General features: G+C 46.6%; 5 non-coding genes and 3 pseudogenes across 5 annotated transcripts; all 8 read right to left on the bottom strand.

The window, feature by feature from the left end:
• Positions 1-299: 299 nt before the first annotated feature.
• On the bottom strand, positions 300-380 carry LOC134312674 (U2 spliceosomal RNA; annotated as a pseudogene).
• A 95-nt stretch (positions 381-475) lies between these two features.
• Positions 476-597, bottom strand: LOC134312992 (U5 spliceosomal RNA; annotated as a pseudogene).
• A 142-nt stretch (positions 598-739) lies between these two features.
• On the bottom strand, positions 740-890 carry LOC134312663 (U2 spliceosomal RNA; annotated as a pseudogene).
• A 16,770-nt stretch (positions 891-17,660) lies between these two features.
• On the bottom strand, positions 17,661-17,775 carry LOC134312849 (U5 spliceosomal RNA). Its single transcript, XR_010011765.1, has one exon. It is a non-coding gene; the product is annotated as a U5 spliceosomal RNA (small nuclear RNA).
• Positions 17,776-18,150: 375 nt separating this feature from the next.
• LOC134313307 (U2 spliceosomal RNA) lies at positions 18,151-18,341 on the bottom strand. Its single transcript, XR_010012193.1, has one exon. It is a non-coding gene; the product is annotated as a U2 spliceosomal RNA (small nuclear RNA).
• Positions 18,342-18,458: 117 nt separating this feature from the next.
• Positions 18,459-18,573, bottom strand: LOC134312848 (U5 spliceosomal RNA). The gene has a single exon (XR_010011764.1). It is a non-coding gene; the product is annotated as a U5 spliceosomal RNA (small nuclear RNA).
• A 379-nt stretch (positions 18,574-18,952) lies between these two features.
• Positions 18,953-19,143, bottom strand: LOC134313306 (U2 spliceosomal RNA). Its single transcript, XR_010012192.1, has one exon. It is a non-coding gene; the product is annotated as a U2 spliceosomal RNA (small nuclear RNA).
• Positions 19,144-19,260: 117 nt separating this feature from the next.
• LOC134312847 (U5 spliceosomal RNA) lies at positions 19,261-19,375 on the bottom strand. The gene has a single exon (XR_010011763.1). It is a non-coding gene; the product is annotated as a U5 spliceosomal RNA (small nuclear RNA).
• Between the last annotated feature and the right edge of the window lie 340 nt (positions 19,376-19,715).

The following is a 19,715-nucleotide window of genomic DNA, read 5'->3' as shown; positions in this document are numbered from 1 at the left end:
CTCATCCAGGGCGAAGAGAGGAGTGAAGCGGATTCCTCGTAGCAGATCTTGGTCCTTGGAACAAGTGCACTTGTCGAAAAACGTTGTGCAATCTGAGAAGGAGGCGAACGTCAAGTCCATGAAGCCTGAAGCTGCAAAGTCTTGCAAGCAGAAAATCTTTGTCGGAGCCAGTCCAAAAAAGTCTCGCAGAACCCGCAGAACCAGCCAATCCCATCCAAACTTCTCTTTGTCCTCACGTCCAGCATCCTCTGTCATCTCTATCCTCACTGTGTGACGTAGCCGCACCACTCGGGCCGGCCTAGACTTGCCTTCATTCATCGTTTGTAGTCTGATAAGAACAGATACTACACTTGATCTTAGCCAAAAGGCTGAGAAGCGATAACCTGAAATAGGCGCCGGGCCCTACCTTTTGAGGGCCCGGACTAGTGGACGGCGCTGACCGGCCGCCTTCACGCCCACACACCTTCTGTCATTCCACCAGCAAAAGAGCAGCTTTGCAAAGACAAAGAATAAGTTGAACTTGTCAACGTTCCTCTCCACGGAAATCTTTAGTAAAAGGCGAAAGATTTGTACGTGAATGAAGAGAAACTCCAGCCCTGCTCGCCGGTCGCCCGGGCCTCCGTAGGCCACCGGCCGCTCAAGGAAGAGGGCTCGAGGTAGAGCGACGAAAACCTGCAGCAAAAGGGCCCTTGGGTCATCGGGTGGGTGACGAGGCAGCACAGCCTTTGCCTGGAGAAACACAGGGTGGGGAAAAATTAAGTGGAGCAAGCCCCTCTTCCGACTCCCGGGCCTAAAAATCCATTTAATATATGGTCCTCGGGTAGAGGACATATCAGATATTAAACTGATAAGAACAGATTTCTTTTTTCGTTTCTGTTAAGAACAGATTTTTTTCCTTCGAAAAAGTTTTATTGTCACCATTTTACATTTTAAAACATTTTTCACTCACAATTTTAAAACACATCTTCACATAAAAAACTATAAAACATACTTCATACAATTTCTTAAAAGCTTTTGTTTGCGTAAAAAGTCAGTGCAGATAAAAGAACATTTAAAAGCTTCTTTCAGTATGTTAAAAGTTAATCTTGTTTTTAAAAGTGAAGAGTAATATCAGTTTAAAATGTCCGAAAAAAGTTCAATAAAAAGTCCAGGTAAAAAAAACGCAGGTAAAACACGCTCCTCTGTGCAGAACCGGGGTGAGTCCTCGTCCTCCTTGCACCACCCCGCTCCTCCGTTGAATCCGGTATCACGTTCTGCAGCTCAGCGGAGATCCTCACCCTGTGCCCGATGCTCCGTCCTTCTCGTGTTCAGTTGGCGGTGCATTGACGGGAGCCATTGCCCGTGGTGGTCTGGACCCCCCTGCGTGTGGCCCCAGCCCCCTCCTCCGATTGGCGATGCGCAGCGCCTCCTGCCGCGACGATGTTGCCAGCCGCTCCAACGCGTGCAGGGGCACTGTCACTCGCTTCCCCACCAACAGGTCGCGGGAGGTCCACAAGGCGGCTGTCACGCTGGTAAGGGTGAGCCAGAGCGTGGTGAACTCCGCGGCTGGCAATTTTTCTAAGCCCTGACCCACCCCGTTCACCGCTAGCCGGTAAACTCGCGGGTGGACCTCCCCTGCTGGTAGGCTCGGGCATTGTAGCGGGCCGGTTCTGGCCCACAGGTTTCTCGCCACGCTGCACTCCCAGAGCACATGCCGCACGGTTTCTGGCTCGCCACACCCAAACCGTGGGCACGTGGGATTCGTTGCCATCCCCCGGGAGTGCATCACGGCCCTGGCCGGGAGGATCTCATGAGCCGCCATCCACAACAGATCTTTGTGCTTGTTCGGGAGGGCGGGGTGGGCCACGTTCCTCCACACTTGTCTGGCCTCACTCAGACTGAGGCCTGGGACAGGACTCACTTTTTCCCGGTCCTGCACAAAGGAGACGATAAAACGTGCATTAGATAAAATGGTGACATCTTCCTTCTCTAAAACATATTTCTTTAAAAACTTTTTGATAAAATCGTATTCTTTTGTCAGATTAAAAGCAACTGGTGTTTTAAGATCGGGAGTTAAAATACGCAGAGTCCTCAGGTACGACCCCATCCAGAACTTCACCATGGTTGCCGTCTTGTTCTCTCTGGATGGGGTCGTTGCGTATGTCATATGCAGGGCGACAAATTTGCTAGTTAAAAACAGGTGGGGGTCTGGGAGCCCCTTTCCTCCATTTTCGGGTTTTTTCTTGACAACATCTCTTCTTAGCCGCTCCCACTTGGACCCCCACAGGAAATAAAACATCGCCCTCTCCATCTGTAAAATAAAATGTCTGGGGGGACTAAAAACAGAGCACAGTAATAAAACCAGAGGTAAAATCACAGATTTGATTATTAAAATCTTCCCCTCAATGGTCAGTCGTCGTAGTCTCCATAACCACAGTCGTTGCCTAACTTTCCCTATCTTTTCCGTCCAGTTTCCCCGTCCTCCACCCTCTTTGTCAAATTTTATACCTAAAATCTTTAAATCAGTTTCTTTAAAATCTACGTCCAGGTCTGGTCGTAAGTCACCCCATGGCCCAAAGAGCTGGGCCTCGGACTTGCTCCTATTGAGCTTGGCGCCCGAGGCCCGTCCGTACCAGTCAGTCAAGTCGAGTGCTCTTTGGGCCGATAAAACGTCCGTACATAAAAGGGTAACGTCGTCCATGTATAGTGTGCACGTTGCAGTCAGTCCACCTGGCAGTCTTAGTCCTGTGATCCATTGGTCCCTTCTCAAGATCTGTGCCAGCGGTTCGATGCAAGCAAAGAACAGGAGCGGGGATAACGGACACCCCTGGCGAACGCCAGAGCGAATCTTGATCGCTTTTGTGAGGTGCCCATTTACCAGAATTTTGCTGTGGATATCGTTGTACAGCAATCCCACCCATTTTATAAACCTCCTTGGAAAGCCCATTTTTTGCAGTACCTGGAACAGGTACTGGTGCGAGACCCGATCGAAAGCTTTCTCAAAATCTAAATTTAGAACTAACAGCCGGATGTTTCTGTCTCTCGCAAAACAGATGGCGTCTCGGACCAGCACTAGGCTGTCCGTGATCCTCCTCCCGGGCACGGCACAGGCTTGATCCGGGTGGATCAGGTCCTCTAAAACAGTCGACATTCGACTCGATAAAAGCTTGCTAAAAAGTTTACAATCAAAATTTAAAAGCGTTATGGGTCTCCAGTTCCTAATGTCAGTCTTGTCTCCTTTTTTGTATAACAAAGAAACTATCCCTATCCTAAAACTGTCCGGGAGTCTGTCCAGTCCTTGAAGTTCGTTAAAAACAGTCAATAAATCGTGTGCTAAAATATCCCAAAAGGTTTTATAAAATTCTAAAGGGAGCCCATCTCCACCTGGGGACTTCCCTTGTTTAAAACCTTTAAAACATTTCTGCATTTCTAAAATGTTAAAATCTCAGGATAAAAGCACATTTTCGTTGTCAATTCTTTTGTCTAAAAACTGTAAAACCTCTTCAAGTGTCTCTATTTGCACGTTTTTTTCATTGTAAAGAGTCTCATAAAATGTCTCAATCACTTTTAAAATCTGCTTTGTGCTGTTAAAAACTTCTCCTCCTTCATTTAAAACAGTGATTGCTCTTTCTTTTTCTGTTATTTTCTTAAAAAAATACCTTGTGCACTTTTCTCCTTCCTCTATGTCCTGCTCCCGACTTCTTAAAATAATTCCTTTAGTTTTAATATTGGTTAAAACTGACATTTCATTTTTGACCTCTTTAATTTCCTCAGTAAAATCAAAACCAGCGTTTAAAAGGTTAAAATATCTCTGTAGTCGTTTTTGCAGCCCCATCATGCGTTAAGAACAGATTTTTTTTTTTTTACAAAAGTTTATTTACACACATTTTCACACATTACAAACTATTTACAGAACTTTCATTTTCATTTCTTTTTCAACACCACTATTACATTCATTTTAATCATCATATCTTTTTCATACACATGTCCCATAATCTCCCCCACTTTTCCTTCCCTTTTTCCCACCCCAAGTCCATTTCATCTTCTTTCATTCTTGTCTTAATTTCCCATTCGACTTTCTTGACTATCCCCATCACTCCCTTTCCCTTCCCTCCCTTCACCTCCACCTGTCTGTCCTCCCATATCCCTCTCTTAACCAGGCTTATTGTTAGCCATAGCATGAATCTGCTTCTTCCCTTCCCCATTCCTCCTAACCCTTTGTCTACCGCTTCCCACGTTACTCTAAACCCTTTTCCTATGTTTTCCAACCATGATCCAACCTTCTGCCATACTTCCCTAGCCACATTACATTCCCAAAACACGTGTATTATCGATTCTTCCCTTCCACACCCCTCTCTCGGACACCTGTTTGTCTTACTAATTCCGTGTCTGTACATGATTTCTTTCACTGGTAGTTTCCTGTGCACTATTTGCCAGTTCATGTCTTTCAACCTGTTTTCCAGCCCCAATGGTTGTATTCTGGTCCACACTGTTCCTGCTTCTATTCTTCTTTTACTTTCCCTTACCCTCCTACTCCTGACTTCCTCATAAAGCCTTTTGTGGTTCGTGCATATGTTTCTGTCTTTCCCCTCTTTATTTACCTTTAGCCATTTGACAGCCTGCCCATAATGCCATGGCAGCTGCTCTGCCCTGGGACCTCTATTATCCCACTCCATGACTCCCCGTGCCTGGTATGCAAAGTATAGTTTTAAAAAATACCACCCTGGGTGTTGTCCCTCTTTTTCTAACTCTGCCATTATTCTTGCCACATAAATGCAGTTCAACTTTAATACTATGTCTAGCACCCCTCTCCCCCCTTCCTCTATTTTCCTGTACATTATGTCCCTTGCTATATATTCATACTTTCCTCCCCACATAAACCGAAATACTTCCCTTTGTACCCACCTCCTTCCACTCACTGGTAGTGGGTAGATGTATGCCAGGTACATCAGAAAGGGAAGTACTTCTGCTTTAATTACCAGACTCTTCCCTATATATGACAATTTCCTCCCGGTCCATAGTCCTAGCTTTTGTTTCATCTTTATTAACCTCTCTCCCCAATTCAACCCTGCTACCCCCTTGTTTTCAAATTTTACCCCTAGAATCTTTATTGGCCCTTCACTGACCTCCAATCCTCCCACCGAATCTTTCCTATCTTTCACTGTCCCAAAATATTTTAACTTGGATTTTTCCCTGTTCAATTTCGCCCCAGACCCAACCCCGAATCTTTCCACTATGTCCAATGTTCTCTCTATATCCCTATCTGTTCTACCCAAAATTGTCAAATCGTCTGCATACTGCGTTATCTTTACCCTATATCCACCTGCTCCCGGCACCAAAACCCCTACTATCTCCCTGTCCTTTCTAATCTTTTCCGCCAGCGGCTCCATATACATTATAAACAGGAGAGGCGACAACGGACACCCCTGTAATATACCCCCCGTTGTCTCAAAACTCCTCCCTAGATACCCGTTCAAACTTACTCTGCTGTACGTCCTCCTGTACATTGTTTTGACCCATCCAATCAGTTTTACTCCCATTCCCATCTTTTCCATTACCCTATACAAAAATTCCCTATCCACCCTGTCGAACGCCTTCGATTGGTCCAAGCTTGCCACCATCAATGGCAGCTTTCGGTCTCCTGACCACGCCACCACGTCTCTGATGAGTTGTAAATTCCACCTCGTGCTTCTACCTTCTATTCCACATGTCTGATCTACATGGATGACATGTGGCAGTGCCTTCCTCAACCTCCCTGCCAATATTTTCGCCATTATTTTGCTATCCACCCCCAACATCGCTAATGGCCTATAGTTATCTAGATTTTCCCTTTCCCCCTTTTTGTATATTGGCGTCACTACCCCTGTCGCCATTGTTCCTTTCATTTCCCCTTCCTCCAGTATTTTGTTAAACACTTCTGTTAAGTCTCCGCTTACCACTTCTTTAAACCTTTTATAAAACTCTCCCGGTATACCATCTATCCCTGGTACCTTACCCTTTTTCATGCTTTTTATTGCCTCCTTCACCTCCTCCTCCCTTATGCTTTTATTTATTTCCTGCTTGATATCGCTAGGCACCTCCTTTTCTAGTCCTTTTATAAATTCCTGTCCTACTTCTACCTCCATTTCCCTCTCCCTAAAATACCTCCTATAATACTCTGTCCCTATCTGCAGCATCTCCTCATTTTGTACTTTTAGCTGTCCCTGCTCATCCCTTATTCCCTCTATTCCTCTCTCTTCTCTCCTTTCTCTAGCTTTCCCTATCCAATAAGTATCTACTCTTTCCCCCCTCTCCCTAAACTCTTGTCCTGCCATTAACATGTACTTCTCTGCTCTATCTTCATATATCTTCCTTATCTGTCCCTGTACTATTTCTACTCTATCTTTGTCTACCTCCTTCCCTTCGTTCTCTTTCTCCTTTTCTTTCGCTAGTTCCCCCCACATTCTCCTTAAGTTCCCCTTTTCCTCCTTTATCCTCTCCCTACTCTTCCATAGCCCCCATTGCTTGATTCTTTCCTTTGCTATCTCCCACCACTCTATAATTCCCTCACATAGTCCCTTTAAGCCCCTAACCCCTTCCCAAAACTCTCTAAATTCCTCTTCTATCCCCTTTTTCTCTAATATTTTTACATTTAATTTCCAGTACCCTGTCCCATATTTTCTTCCCCCCACTTTCACCTCAGCCATCACCAGGTCATGGTCTGAAAAGTTCACACTTCTTGTTTCTCCTGCCACCACTTCTATATTTCTGCTCACGAATATCCCATCCAGCCTACTTTCATCCCCCCTTGTATTCCTCCACGTTGGTCCTGTCATTCTCCTTCCTACCTCCTTCCCTATGTCCATTAGCTTATGTGTTTTTATTATATCTTCCATTATTCCTGCTGCTTCATCTCCTCCTCCCGCCAGATTAATATTAAAGTCCTCCCCCATAACCAAAAAATTACTTGTGGCACCTAATAGCTTGACATCTTCATAAAAAAACCTTTTATCTTTTAGATTTTGTGGTCCGTATATATTTACCACCCTCAACTTTACACCCCCCACACTTAAATCTACTCCAACCATCCTCCCCACTTCACCACCTATAACTTGTTTTAAGTTCATATCCCATCCCTTAAACAAAATCCCAACTCCACTGGAGTGTACACCTCCTATGGACCACACTGATTTCCCCCTCCCCCAGTCCTTTTGAAATCTTTTAATGTCTTTCAAGTCCTTTAGGTGCGCTTCCTGAATCAAACAAATGTCCAAACTTAAATCTTCTATAAAACTAAAAACCATATTTCTTTTCTTTGTGTTTTTCAATCCTCTGGCATTAAATGTTCCAATTTTTAATGTTCTTACCATTCAGTTTCTTTTTCAGATTTTGCTTCTTTTACCTTTTTACTTAGGCAGTAAAGCATCTTCGTCCATTTCTTCTCTTCTTTCTAATGCTTCATACCTATTCCCCTTCAACGTCCGTGTCCGCCTTACCGGTTCCCCTTCCGTTTCTCCCTCTCTCTCCTCTCCTGGGAATGGTCGTTTTCCCGCTGTCACCACCTCCGGAGGCTCTGTAATGGATTCGAAGATACTATCTGCCCAATCTTTCAACTCTTGTTCTCGCTCCTGCACCTCCATGTCTTCCTGCTGTCTTTCCTTCTGTAGCTCCTCCTCTGTCTGTTGCTGCTGTGCCATCCTCCTGTCTCCAGCAGGTGTCTCTGTCTCTGCTCTCCTCTCCTCCTGTCCTGCCTCCTGTGCTACTGCCAACTGTGCTCCTCCTTCCATTCCCTCCTGTCCTTTGTTCTCGGGTGTCTGCTTTCCCGCTTTTTTTGATGGTTTCATCTCATAAGCTTCTGTTTGGTTCTTTGGACCCGCTTTTTGGGTCTCTTCTCCTTCTTTCTCTTCACCTTCCCTGTCCTCGGTAAAGAGGTCAGCAAAGGTTTTCTTCCTCAAGGGACAATCTTTATACAAATGGCCCTCCTCTCCACACAAGCTACATTTTTTTGGAGCAGTGCACCATGCTGCTTCATGTTCCTGTGACCCACAGAACCGGCATTTTTGGCTGTTACATGCCGCTTTGGTGTGTCCCATTTCCCCACACTTTCTGCACCTTAGCGGCTGTCCCAGGTAAAACAAGAAACCTCGGTGCGGCCCGATTGCAAAAGTCCCCGGTGGCTGCACAACCCCTCCAGGGCTAGATGCATCCGGCGGAACCTCACCTGGTACTTTCTTCGCCCCGTCCAGATGCCAAATTTATTTATTATTTTCAGTCCCCCTTCCACTTTTAGGCAATATCTCTTCAGAAATTGCTTAATGTCATCTTCCTCTACAAAAGGGTTATACATATGGACCGTCACTGGGATGTCTTCCCAAATGTATAATGCTCTTACCCTGAGACCCTCCAACACTGGGTGAAGCTGGTGTCTATCCCAGGTTGCAACAAACTCCAGGCACGTCGTCATGTCCCTGAACGTAACATCCATAAATCCAGCTTTTGTAAAGTCCTGCAGGCACAGAACTGATTGCAGTGGTACTTTGAGCAGTCCTTGAAAAACTTCCTTCACAAGATATTCCAAGCAGAAATCCAAATGACGTTTCTGAGCTGCTTCCTGTTGCACTTCCACTCTCACAGAGTTTTTCAACCGCGCCACCCGGGCCGGCCCTCTCACGTCGCTTTCCGCCATGATAAGAACAGATTTTTTTTTCTTTTTTTTTTCCTTTTTTCGAAAAAGTTTTATTGTCACCATTTCTTACATTACAACATTTTCCATTCAAAAATTAAAACAATTTTCATTCAAAATGTAAAATAATTTTCCCTTCAAAAATTAATACACATCTTCACATAAAAAAACAATAAAACATACTTTTCACAATTGATATAAGCTTTTGTTTACATAAAATATTCGCAGGTAAAAGAACATTTAAAAGCTTTATTTCTCGTATGTTAAAAGTTCATCTGGTTTTAAAAGTGAAGAATAATATCGGTTTAAAAAGTCCAATAAAAGTCCGGTAAAAGAACGCAGGTAAAACATGCTCCTCTTTGCAGGACCGGGGTGAGTCCTCGTCCTCCTTGCACCACCCCGCTCCTCCGACTCCGTCGAGTCCGGTGTCACGTTCTGCAGCTCAGCGGAGATCCTCACCCTATGCCCGATGCTCCGTCCTTCTCGTGATCAATTGGCGGTGCATTGACGGGAGCCATCGCCCGTGGTGGTCTGGACCCCCCTGCGTGTGACCCCAGCCCCCTCCTCCGATTGGCGACACGCAGCGCCTCCTGCCGCGACGATGTTGCCAGCCGCTCCAACGCGTGCAGGGGCACCGTCACTCGCTTCCCCACCAGCAGGTCGCGGGAGGTCCACAAGGCGGCTGTCACGCTGGTAAGGGTGAGCCAGAGCGTAGTGAACTCGGCGGCTGGCAATTTTTCGACACCCTGACCCACCCCGTTCACCGCTAGCCGGTAAACTCGCGGGTGGACCTCCCCTGCTGGTAGGCTCGGGCATTGTAGCGGGCCGGTTCTGGCCCACAGGTCCCTCGCCACGCTGCACTCCCAGAGCACATGCCGCACGGTTTCTGGCTCGCCACACCCAAACCGTGGGCACGTGGGATTCGTTGCCATCCCCCGGGAGTGCATCACGGCCCTGGCCGGGAGGATCTCATGAGCCGCCATCCACGTCAGATCTTTTAGTTTGTTCGGGAGGGCGGGGTGGGCCGCGTTCCTCCACACTCTTCTGGCCTCACTCAGAGTGAGGCCTGGGACGGGACTCACTTCTTCCCGGTCCTGCACAACAGAGAGAATGGATTTAGCGTTAGTTAAAATGGTGACATCCTCCATTTCTAAATCAAACTTCTTTAAAAACTTTCTAATAAAATCATATTCTTTTGACAAATTAAAAGCCACTGGGGTTCTAAGATCAGGTTTTAAAATGCGCAATCTTCTCAGGTACGACCCCATCCAGAATTTCACCATGCTGGCCGTCTTGTTCTCTCTGGATGGGGTCGTCGCATAGGTAATGTGTAGTGCGGTGAATTTGCTGGTTAAAAACAGGTGGGGGTCTGGGAGCCCCTTCCCTCCATTGTCTGGTCTTTTCTTCACCACCTCTCTTCTGAGTCGCTCCCACTTGGACCCCCACAGGAAATAAAAAACCGCTCTCTCCACCTGTAAAATAAAAGGTCTGGGGGGACTAAAAACAGAACACAACAATAAAAGCAAAGGTAAAATCACAGATTTAAATATTAAAACTTTGCCTTCGATTGTCATTCGTCTCAGTCCCCAAAACCCCAGTCGTTGCCTGACTTTCCCTAACACGTCAGTCCAGTTACCCCGTCCACCTCCCTCTCTGTCAAATTTGATGCCTAAAATTTTAATATCAGTTTCTTTAAAATCCACGTCCAGGTCGGTTTGTATGTCTCCCCACGGCCCAAAGAGCTGGGCCTCGGACTTGCTCCGATTGAGCTTAGCGCCCGAGGCCCGTCCGTACCAGTCAGTCAAGTCCAATGCTCTCTGGGCCGCTAAAACGTCCGAACATAAAAGCGTAACGTCGTCCATGTATAATGTACAGGTCGCCGTCAGTCCGCCTGGCAGGTCAAATCCTCTGATCCATTCATCCCTTCTCAAGATCTGCGCCAGCGGCTCAATACAAGCCGCGAACAGGAGTGGGGATAACGGACACCCCTGACGAACGCCAGAGCGAATATTGATCGCTTTTGTCAGGTGCCCATTAACAAGAACTTTGCTGTTGATGTATTTATACAGCAATCCCACCCACTCTAGAAACCTCCCTGGGAAACCCATCTTTTGCAGTACCTGGAACAGGTACTGGTGCGAGACCCGATCAAAAGCTTTCTCAAAATCTAAATTTAGGACTAATAATCGAATGTTTCTGTCTCTCGCAAAACAGATGACGTCTCGGATCAGCACTAGGCTGTCCGTGATCCTCCTTCCTGGGACGGCGCAGACTTGATCCGGGTGGATCACGTCCTCCAAAACTGTTGACATTCGTCGTGATCAGAATCAGAATCAGCTTTATTCGCCAAGTATGTTTACACACACAAGGAATTTGTTTCCGGCTGTTGTTAGCTCTCTACAATTTACAACAATACAATATACAGACAAGACTATGTAGACAATGTACAAATTTACATGTTCAGCAGAATTTGCATATGTACAGAAAATATAAAAACAGTGTAAGATAAATAGTAAAGTAAGGTAAGATGCAGTTACGGTATTATACAGCATGTATAAAGTGCAGTGTGGCATGTAAACAACAGTAAACAGTAGTTCAGTTTTTGTTATTAATGAGTTTGATGGCATTTGGAAAGAAACTGTTACAGTGTCTGTTTGATTTAGTGTTCAGGGCTCTGTAGCGCCTGCCAGAGGGTAGGAGGTTAAAGAGTTCGTGTCCAGGGTGTGCAGAGTCTGTGATAATTTTTTCTGCCCGGTTTCTGGTCCTTGTTGTGTATAAGTCCTGGAGGGTAGGCAAAGGAGCACCGATGATTTTTGCTGCTCTATCCACCACTCTTTGCAATCTGCATCTGTCCTGTTTTGTGGCTGAACCGAACCACACTGTGATGGATGTGCACAGGACAGATTCAATGACTGCGGTGTAGAACTGTTTCAACAGCTCCTGTGGCAGACCGTGTTTCCTCAGTTGACGCAGAAAGTACATCCTTTGCTGGGCCTTTTTGAGGATGGAGTTGGTGTTGGCCTCCCACTTTAGGTCATTGGAAATAGTAGTTCCCAAGAACCTGAAGGTCTCCACGGTAGACACAGTGCTGTTGAATATGGTGATGGGGAGCAGTGTCGAAGGTTTCCTTTTAAAATCCACTGTTATCTCTACAGTCTTTAGTGTGTTCAGCTCTAGGTTGTTCTGACTGCACCAGAGCACCAGCCGATCAATCTCCTGCCGATATGCAGACTCATCTCCATCCTGGATTAGTCCAATGATCGTAGTGTCGTCTGCAAACTTTAGAAGTTTCACTGTTGGGTCTGTAGAGGTACAGTCATTAGAGTAGAGAGAAAATAGCAGTGGAGAGAGGACACAGCCCTGTGGTGCACCAGTGCTGACTGTTCTTATGTCAGAGGTAATATCCCCCAGCCTCACCTGTTGTGTCCGGTCTGTCAGAAAGCTGGTGATCCACTGACAGATGGCGGGGGACACACTGAGCTGAGACAGTTTGAAGTCAAGGAGTTCTGGTATGATGGTGTTAAATGCAGAAGTAAAATCCACAAAAAGGATTCTTACATAAGTCCGTGGGCTGTCCAGATGTTCTAAGATGTAGTGCAATCCCATGTTGACTGCATCATCCACCGACCTGTTTGACCGGTAGGCAAACTGGAGAGGGTCCAGCAGGGGGCCAGTGATGTTCTTCAGATGTGTCATAACCAGTCGTTCGAAGGATTTCATGACCACAGATGTTAAGGCAACCGGTCTGTAGTCATTAAGTCCTGTGATGGAGGGTTTCTTGGGGATTGGGATGATGGTGGAGCGTTTGAAGCAGGATGGGACTTCACACAGCTCCAGTGACTCGTTGAAGATCTTTGTAAAAATAGGAGCCAGTTGGTCCGCACAGGCTTTGAGACATGACGGTGAGACTCCATCTGGGCCTGGTGCCTTCCTGGTTTTTTGTCTTTGGAAAAGTCGCCTCACGTCCATATCACCTATTTGTAATGCAGATTGTGTATCCATGGAAGAATGTGTGGTGATAGCTGAAGGTGTGATATGGGCTGTTGATGTGCAGGGGTGAAGGGTGGGTGTGAATGTTTCCTTATCAAACCTACAATAGAAAACATTAAGGTCATCAGCCAGGTCTTTGTTTGCCTCAATGGGGTTGGGTGATCTCCTGTAGTTGGTTATCTCTTGCAGGCCTCTCCATACTGATGTAGAGTCGTTGGCTGAAAACCTGTTTTTCAGCTTTTGAGTGTAGCTGTTTTTGGCGACTCTGATCTCTTTGTTCAGCATGTTCCTGGCCTGCGTGTACAGGGATCTGTCCCCACTTCTGTAGGCATCCTCCTTTGCTTGACGGAGTTTTCTTAATTTGGCTGTAAACCATGGTTTGTCGTTGTTGTATTTGCAGAAGGTTTTGGTGGGCACACAAACCTCCTCGCAAAAGCTAATGTACGATGTCACAGTGTCAGTGAGTTCATCCAGGCTGTCGGTTGCAGACTCAAAAACACTCCAATCAGTACAGTCAAAACAGTCCTGTAGTTCCTGCTTTGCCTCACTGGTCCACTTCTTCACAGTTTTAACCACAGGCTTAGCTGATTTTAGTTTCTGCCTGTATGTCGGAACAAGATGAACCAAGCAGTGATCAGAATGTCCCAGAGCTGCACGGGGCACAGAGCGGTACGCATCTTTAATTACAGTGTAGCAGTGGTCCAATGTATTATTGCCCCTGGTGGGACAATTAATGTGTTGTCTGTATTTTGGAAGTTCGTGGTTCAGTTTTGCCCTGTTAAAGTCCCCAAGTATGATAAAAATCGAGTCCGCATATTTCTGCTCCAAACAGGTTATCTGGTCAGCCAGGCTTTTCTGTGCAGCATCCACATTAGCCTGAGGTGGGATGTAAACACCGACCAAGATAAAGGAGGAGAACTCCCGCGGTGAATAAAACGGCTTGCAGTTAATAAACAATGTTTCTAAATGCGGGCTGCAGTGTTTGTTTAATACTGTGACATCTGTACACCAGTTTTCATTGATGTAAAAACATATTCCACCGCCTTTAGTTTTACCTGAGAGTCCCGTTACACGATCCGCTCGGTGTAGATGAAAGCCCGGCAGAAGTAATCCACTGTCAGGAACGGATTCGCTGAGCCAAGTTTCAGTAAAACAAAGTGCAGCGGAATGTGCAAAGTCTCTTTTAATTTTGTTCAGGAGAAGCAGCTCATCCATTTTGTTGTTTAGAGAGCGGAGGTTCGCCAAGTGAATCGATGGAAGCGCAGTTCGAAATCCTCGCTGTCTGAGTTTCACTAGCGCACCGGCGCGCTTTCCCCGTCTGCGTCTCCTCCATGCCGCGCATAGAGCCGCTGCTCCACAAACAAAAATGTCCATAAAACTATCCGAGTTTGTAAATATTGGCGAGAAACTGTTAGCGGTAAGCTGCCCGATGTTAAGCAGCTCTTCCCTGGTGTATGTTATCGGGTTTGCATGACAAAACACACATAAAATAAACAAAAACAAAGAAAAAAGCAGAGAGCGCTGTGCCGAGGCTGCCATCCGCGGCGCCATCGTAATATGGATAAAAGTTTGCTAAAAAGCTTACAGTCAAAATTTAAAAGAGTAATAGGTCTCCAGTTTCTTAAGTCTGTCTTGTCACCTTTTTTGTGCAATAAAGAAACTATCCCTACCCTAAAACTGTCTGGAAGTCGGTCCAGTCTTTCAAATTCTTTAAAAACAGTCAAGAGGTCCGTAGCTAAAATGTCCCAAAATGTTGTATAAAATTCCACGGGGAGTCCATCCTCTCCCGGAGATTTTCCATTTTTAAAACCTTTAAGACATTTTGTCATTTCTAAAATGGTAAAATCTTCTGTTAAAACCCTCTTACTGTTTAAAAATTTGTCTAAAGAACTTAAAACCTCCTCCATTGTTTCTTTGTGTACACTTTTTACATCATATAGATTATCATAAAAACTTTCCACAGTTTTTACAATCTCCTCCATCTTGTTAATCTCCCTTCCTCCTTCTATTAATTTTGTTATTCCTCCCCCTTTTGATATTATTTTCTTGAAAAAGTACCGTGTACATCTTTCTCCTTCCTCTATCTCTCTTTCTTTACTTCTTAAAATAGTTCCTTTACTCTTTATTTCAGTTAAAACAGACATTTCCCTTTTTACTTCTTTAATTTCCTCACTAAAATCAAAACCTTTATTTAAAAGATTAAAATACCTCTGTAGTCTTTTCTGCAGCCCCATCATGCACCTTTTTTCTTTATCTTTTTTAGTTTTCCCTACCTTTTTAAAAAACGTCCTTGTCCTGTCTTTCACCATCTCCCACCACTGTGCCCTAGAGTCATAAAAGTCTTGGAGGGTCTGCCAGGAGCTGAACCGCTCCCTGTAGCACCTAACCACCTCCTCATCCTGCAACAGGGAGCAGTTCAGCTTCCACAGCCCTCCCCCTACGGTCACCTGGGTTGGGAAGGAAAGAGTGCAGGAAAGCATAGCGTGATCTGAAAAGAAAAGGGGGGTCAATGTAGCATCGGTTGGCGGGCAGTCTCTTGTAAAAACATAGTCGATTCGGGAGGCTCTGGTGCCATCACCACTAAACCAGGTGAAGCCCTCCTCCCTTGGATGCACTTTCTTAAAACAGTCGACTAAGTTAAAATCTCTCACTAAACCCTGCAATAAAACCGATGTTTTGTCAAGTTTAAAATCTTCCCCTACTCTCCTTCTGTCTTGCTTTGTTAAAACACAATTAAAATCCCCTCCCACCACTAAAGGAACCCTCCCCAGCATGTGGGGCTGCAGGTCCTCTAAAAGATCGTGCCTGTCATTTTTATCATTAAAACCATACACATTAAGAATGTTAAAATCCCTTCCTAAAAACGTCAGATTAGTTAAAAGCGCCCGTCCGTCTCTCACCACCGTGCTGCCCTTCACCAAGATATTGGGGTTTCTGATTAAAATGGCAACACCGTCGGCTCGGCTGTAGTGCGAGCCGCTCCAGAGAGAGGGACCCGCAGCCCACCGCTGCTCCCAATCTCTGTATGATTTCAAGAACGGCAAAGCACACTCTTGCAGTAAAAACACATCTGACTTTAAGTCATTTAAAAGGGACAGAACACTCTGTGCTCTCAACGGTGCTCTCACGCTTCTCACATTGATGGTGGAGATCGTAAGAGACATGAGCACTATAGGTTAAAAACAGGTGTGATCTTTAAAACCCAAACATTAAAACCACAGAGATACGGTTAAAAGCCGGTTAAAATCACCCTATTTCTTGTGACACCTGCTCCTCCTTGATCTTCATTAATGTGAAGTGTGAGGGGTCGCAGGTGTCCCGCGCGTCCCGGCATGCTGAGCACTGCTCTAGCATGCTTTTCGGCGTGGATGATTTCAGCTGGAGGCGCAGAAAGGATACCTCATTAGGGGATCCAGCGGACCACAGCCGGTTCAGGTCCTCCGATGAGGAGCTACCTGACCGCTCTGTGGCCCGCTGTTTCTTCTCTGCCAGGTCTGGCAGAGGAGATCCCGCAGGTCTCTTTGGCACCTGAGCACTAGGGAGTGAGAGAGTCAGCTCCCCCACTCCACTAGCCGTCACGCTCACCTCCGGCACCGTCTCCATAGAGGAAGGGGTTGAGTCTTCCTCATCACCATCATTGTCTTCCTCTCTCTGTTGCTCGGAGGGAGGGACCTCTGATACCTGCTCCAACTCTACATGAATGTTAGCTCCGCCCTCCACAACTTGGCCCACTCCTGAGGCTGGCTGAGGATTTGAATTTCCCGCCAAAACCTCTTGGCCCGCCTCCTCCCCTTTGTCTTCAGGGTCTTGGCGGGCAGCCATTTTGTTAGCTTTTAGCTTGTTGGCAAACGATTTAGGGCAATCTCTGTAAAGATGGTCACAGTCTCCACAAAGATTACACCTCCTGCCATTGGGACACTCTTCATAAGTGTGCCCAATCTCTCTGCACTTCCCACACACGATTTCCTGACACGCTTCCGCAAGGTGTCCAAACTTGCCGCATTTGCGGCAAAGCTTGGGCATACCTTGGTAAAAAATGTAGCCTCGGTTTTCTCCCAACACAATCAATGATGGCAATTGCCGGAGGCCTAGGTAACTGCTCGGGTCTTCCCATTGTTTAATGGGAACTCTCCACGAGCAGTTCCAAATGCCATCCTCATCAACTACCTTGACTGGTGGGCTTTTCACCGTGCAAAATCTACCCAGCCATGTACTAATGTCCTCTCCAGTCACAGTCTCATTAAACATCCTGGCAAACACAACTTTGTGTGAATTATCAGAGAGTTTCTCGAGGCTGAACATGGAGAACTGGTCTTTTTCATTTTCATATCTGAGCCAGAAATCTCTTAGCAAGGAAGCAGAGCGGAAGCTAACATCAAATCCCTTATTTCCATGCAGAGTCAGTAAACTGTTCAGTTCTTCTGGTTTAAAGTTTAAAGTTTGTTGGATGAGCTTCCTTCAGAAGTCCAATCTGGACATGCTCAAAAGTTTGCCATCCATCCATTTAAATAGAAAACGCACGCTGTGGTGCCTCCGCATGCCGGCACGAGGAGCCGACATGCTTGGAGGCACCAACAGCCTACCAAGCAACTAAAAACACTAAAACAATAAATAGTAAAACCAATGCTAAAATTCTAAAAGAAAAGAATTGAATTGAATTGCACTTACCTGGTGGTTGTTTTTCCTCTTTTAGGGCTGAATAGACTGGAAACACCTAAAAAGAGAAAAAAAACTGGAGTCCCGTAAAAGCAGGAAATGAAGCCTACCACACAAGACTCTTCCCCAACAGTAGAACAGTGCAATATTCTCCTAAGTGCTTGTGACTAGTACCACGATGGTAAAAGTCTTGCAACACTCAGGAGTCGATCGCTGTCCCGCCCACTTGATCTTAGCCAAAAGGCCGAGAAGCGATAACCTGAAATAGGCGCCGGGCCACGGGCCCTACCTTTTGAGGGTCCGGACTAGTGGACGGCGCTGACCGGCCGCCTTCACGCCCACACACCTTCTGTCATTCCACCAGCAAAAGAGCAGCTTTGCAAAGACAAAGCCTTCAAAAAATAAGTTGAACTTGTCAACGTTCCTCTCCACGGAAATCTTTAGTAAAAGGCGAAAGATTTGTACGTGAATGAAGAGAAACTCCAGCCCTGCTCGCCTGTCGCCCAGGCCTCCGTAGGCCACCGGCCGCTCAAGGAAGAGGGCTCGAGGTAGAGCGACGAAAACCTGCAGCAAAAGCGCCCTTGGGTCGTCGGGTGGGTGACGAGGCAGCACAGCCTTTGCCTGGAGAAACACAGGGTGGGGGAAAATTAAGTTTTTCGCCTTTTCTTTTTTTTTTTTTTTTTAAGTAAAATGGAGGGAAAATGAAAAAGCGGGAAAAGCGGGACTCCCTAGCGCAAAAGGACCGAGGAAACCCCGGGCCTAGGCTAGGCAAAGGTCTAAGGCGCCGTACCCCTAATCCCAACAGCTTTCCAGCAGGGGCCAGTCACCAGCATTCGTCAATTACTCTTTCGTTTGACCGTTTATGAGGGTGCACCGTGCCAGGAGGCAATGCAATACCTGGTCGATGCGTGGAGTGGACGGAGCAAGCCCCTCTTCCGACTCCCAGGCCTAAAAATCCATTTAATATATGGTCCTCGGGTAGAGGACGTATCAGATATTAAACTGATAAGAACAGATACTACACTTGATCTTAGCCAAAAGGCCGAGAAGCGATAACCTGAAATAGGCGCCGGGCCACGGGCCCTACCTTTTGAGGATCCGGACTAGTGGACGGCGCTGACCGGCCGCCTTCACGCCCACACACCTTCTGTCATTCCACCAGCAAAAGAGCAGCTTTGCAAAGACAAAGCCTTCAAAAAATAAGTTGAACTTGTCAACGTTCCTCTCCACGGAAATCTTTAGTAAAAGGCGAAAGATTTGTACGTGAATGAAGAGAAACTCCAGCCCTGCTCGCCGGTCGCCCAGGCCTCCGTAGGCCACCGGCCGCTCAAGGAAGAGGGCTCGAGGTAGAGCGACGAAAACCTGCAGCAAAAGCGCCCTTGGGTCATCGGGTGGGTGACGAGGCAGCACAGCCTTTGCCTGGAGAAACACAGGGTGGGGGAAAATTAAGTCTTTCGCCTTTTTTTTTTTTTTTTTTTTTTTTTTAAGTAAAATGGAGGGAAAATGAAAAAGCGGGAAAAGCGGGACTCCCTAGCGCAAAAGGACCGAGGAAACCCCGGGCCTAGGCTAGGCAAAGGTCTAAGGCGCCGTACCCCTAATCCCAACAGCTTTCCAGCAGGGGCCAGTCACCAGCATTCGTCAATTACTCTTTCGTTTGACCGTTTATGAGGGTGCACCGTGCCAGGAGGCAATGCAATACCTGGTCGATGCGTGGAGTGGACGGAGCAAGCCCCTCTTCCGACTCCCAGGCCTAAAAATCCATTTAATATATGGTCCTCGGGTAGAGGACGTATCAGATATTAAACTGATAAGAACAGATACTACACTTGATCTTAGCCAAAAGGCCGAGAAGCGATAACCTGAAATAGGCGCCGGGCCACGGGCCCTACCTTTTGAGGGTCCGGACTAGTGGACGGCGCTGACCGGCCGCCTTCACGCCCACACACCTTCTGTCATTCCACCAGCAAAAGAGCAGCTTTGCAAAGACAAAGCCTTCAAAAAATAAGTTGAACTTGTCAACGTTCCTCTCCACGGAAATCTTTAGTAAAAGGCGAAAGATTTGTACGTGAATGAAGAGAAACTCCAGCCCTGCTCGCCTGTCGCCCAGGCCTCCGTAGGCCACCGGCCGCTCAAGGAAGAGGGCTCGAGGTAGAGCGACGAAAACCTGCAGCAAAAGCGCCCTTGGGTCGTCGGGTGGGTGACGAGGCAGCACAGCCTTTGCCTGGAGAAACACAGGGTGGGGGAAAATTAAGTTTTTCGCCTTTTCTTTTTTTTTTTTTTTTTAAGTAAAATGGAGGGAAAATGAAAAAGCGGGAAAAGCGGGACTCCCTAGCGCAAAAGGACCGAGGAAACCCCGGGCCTAGGCTAGGCAAAGGTCTAAGGCGCCGTACCCCTAATCCCAACAGCTTTCCAGCAGGGGCCAGTCACC

The sequence above is a fragment of the Trichomycterus rosablanca genome, chromosome 4 (assembly GCF_030014385.1).
Source record: "Trichomycterus rosablanca isolate fTriRos1 chromosome 4, fTriRos1.hap1, whole genome shotgun sequence".
In the NCBI taxonomy this organism is placed as follows: Eukaryota; Metazoa; Chordata; class Actinopteri; order Siluriformes; family Trichomycteridae; genus Trichomycterus; species Trichomycterus rosablanca.
Note: the sequence above shows the minus strand (reverse complement) of the source record. Positions and strands in the feature narration are given on the sequence as shown.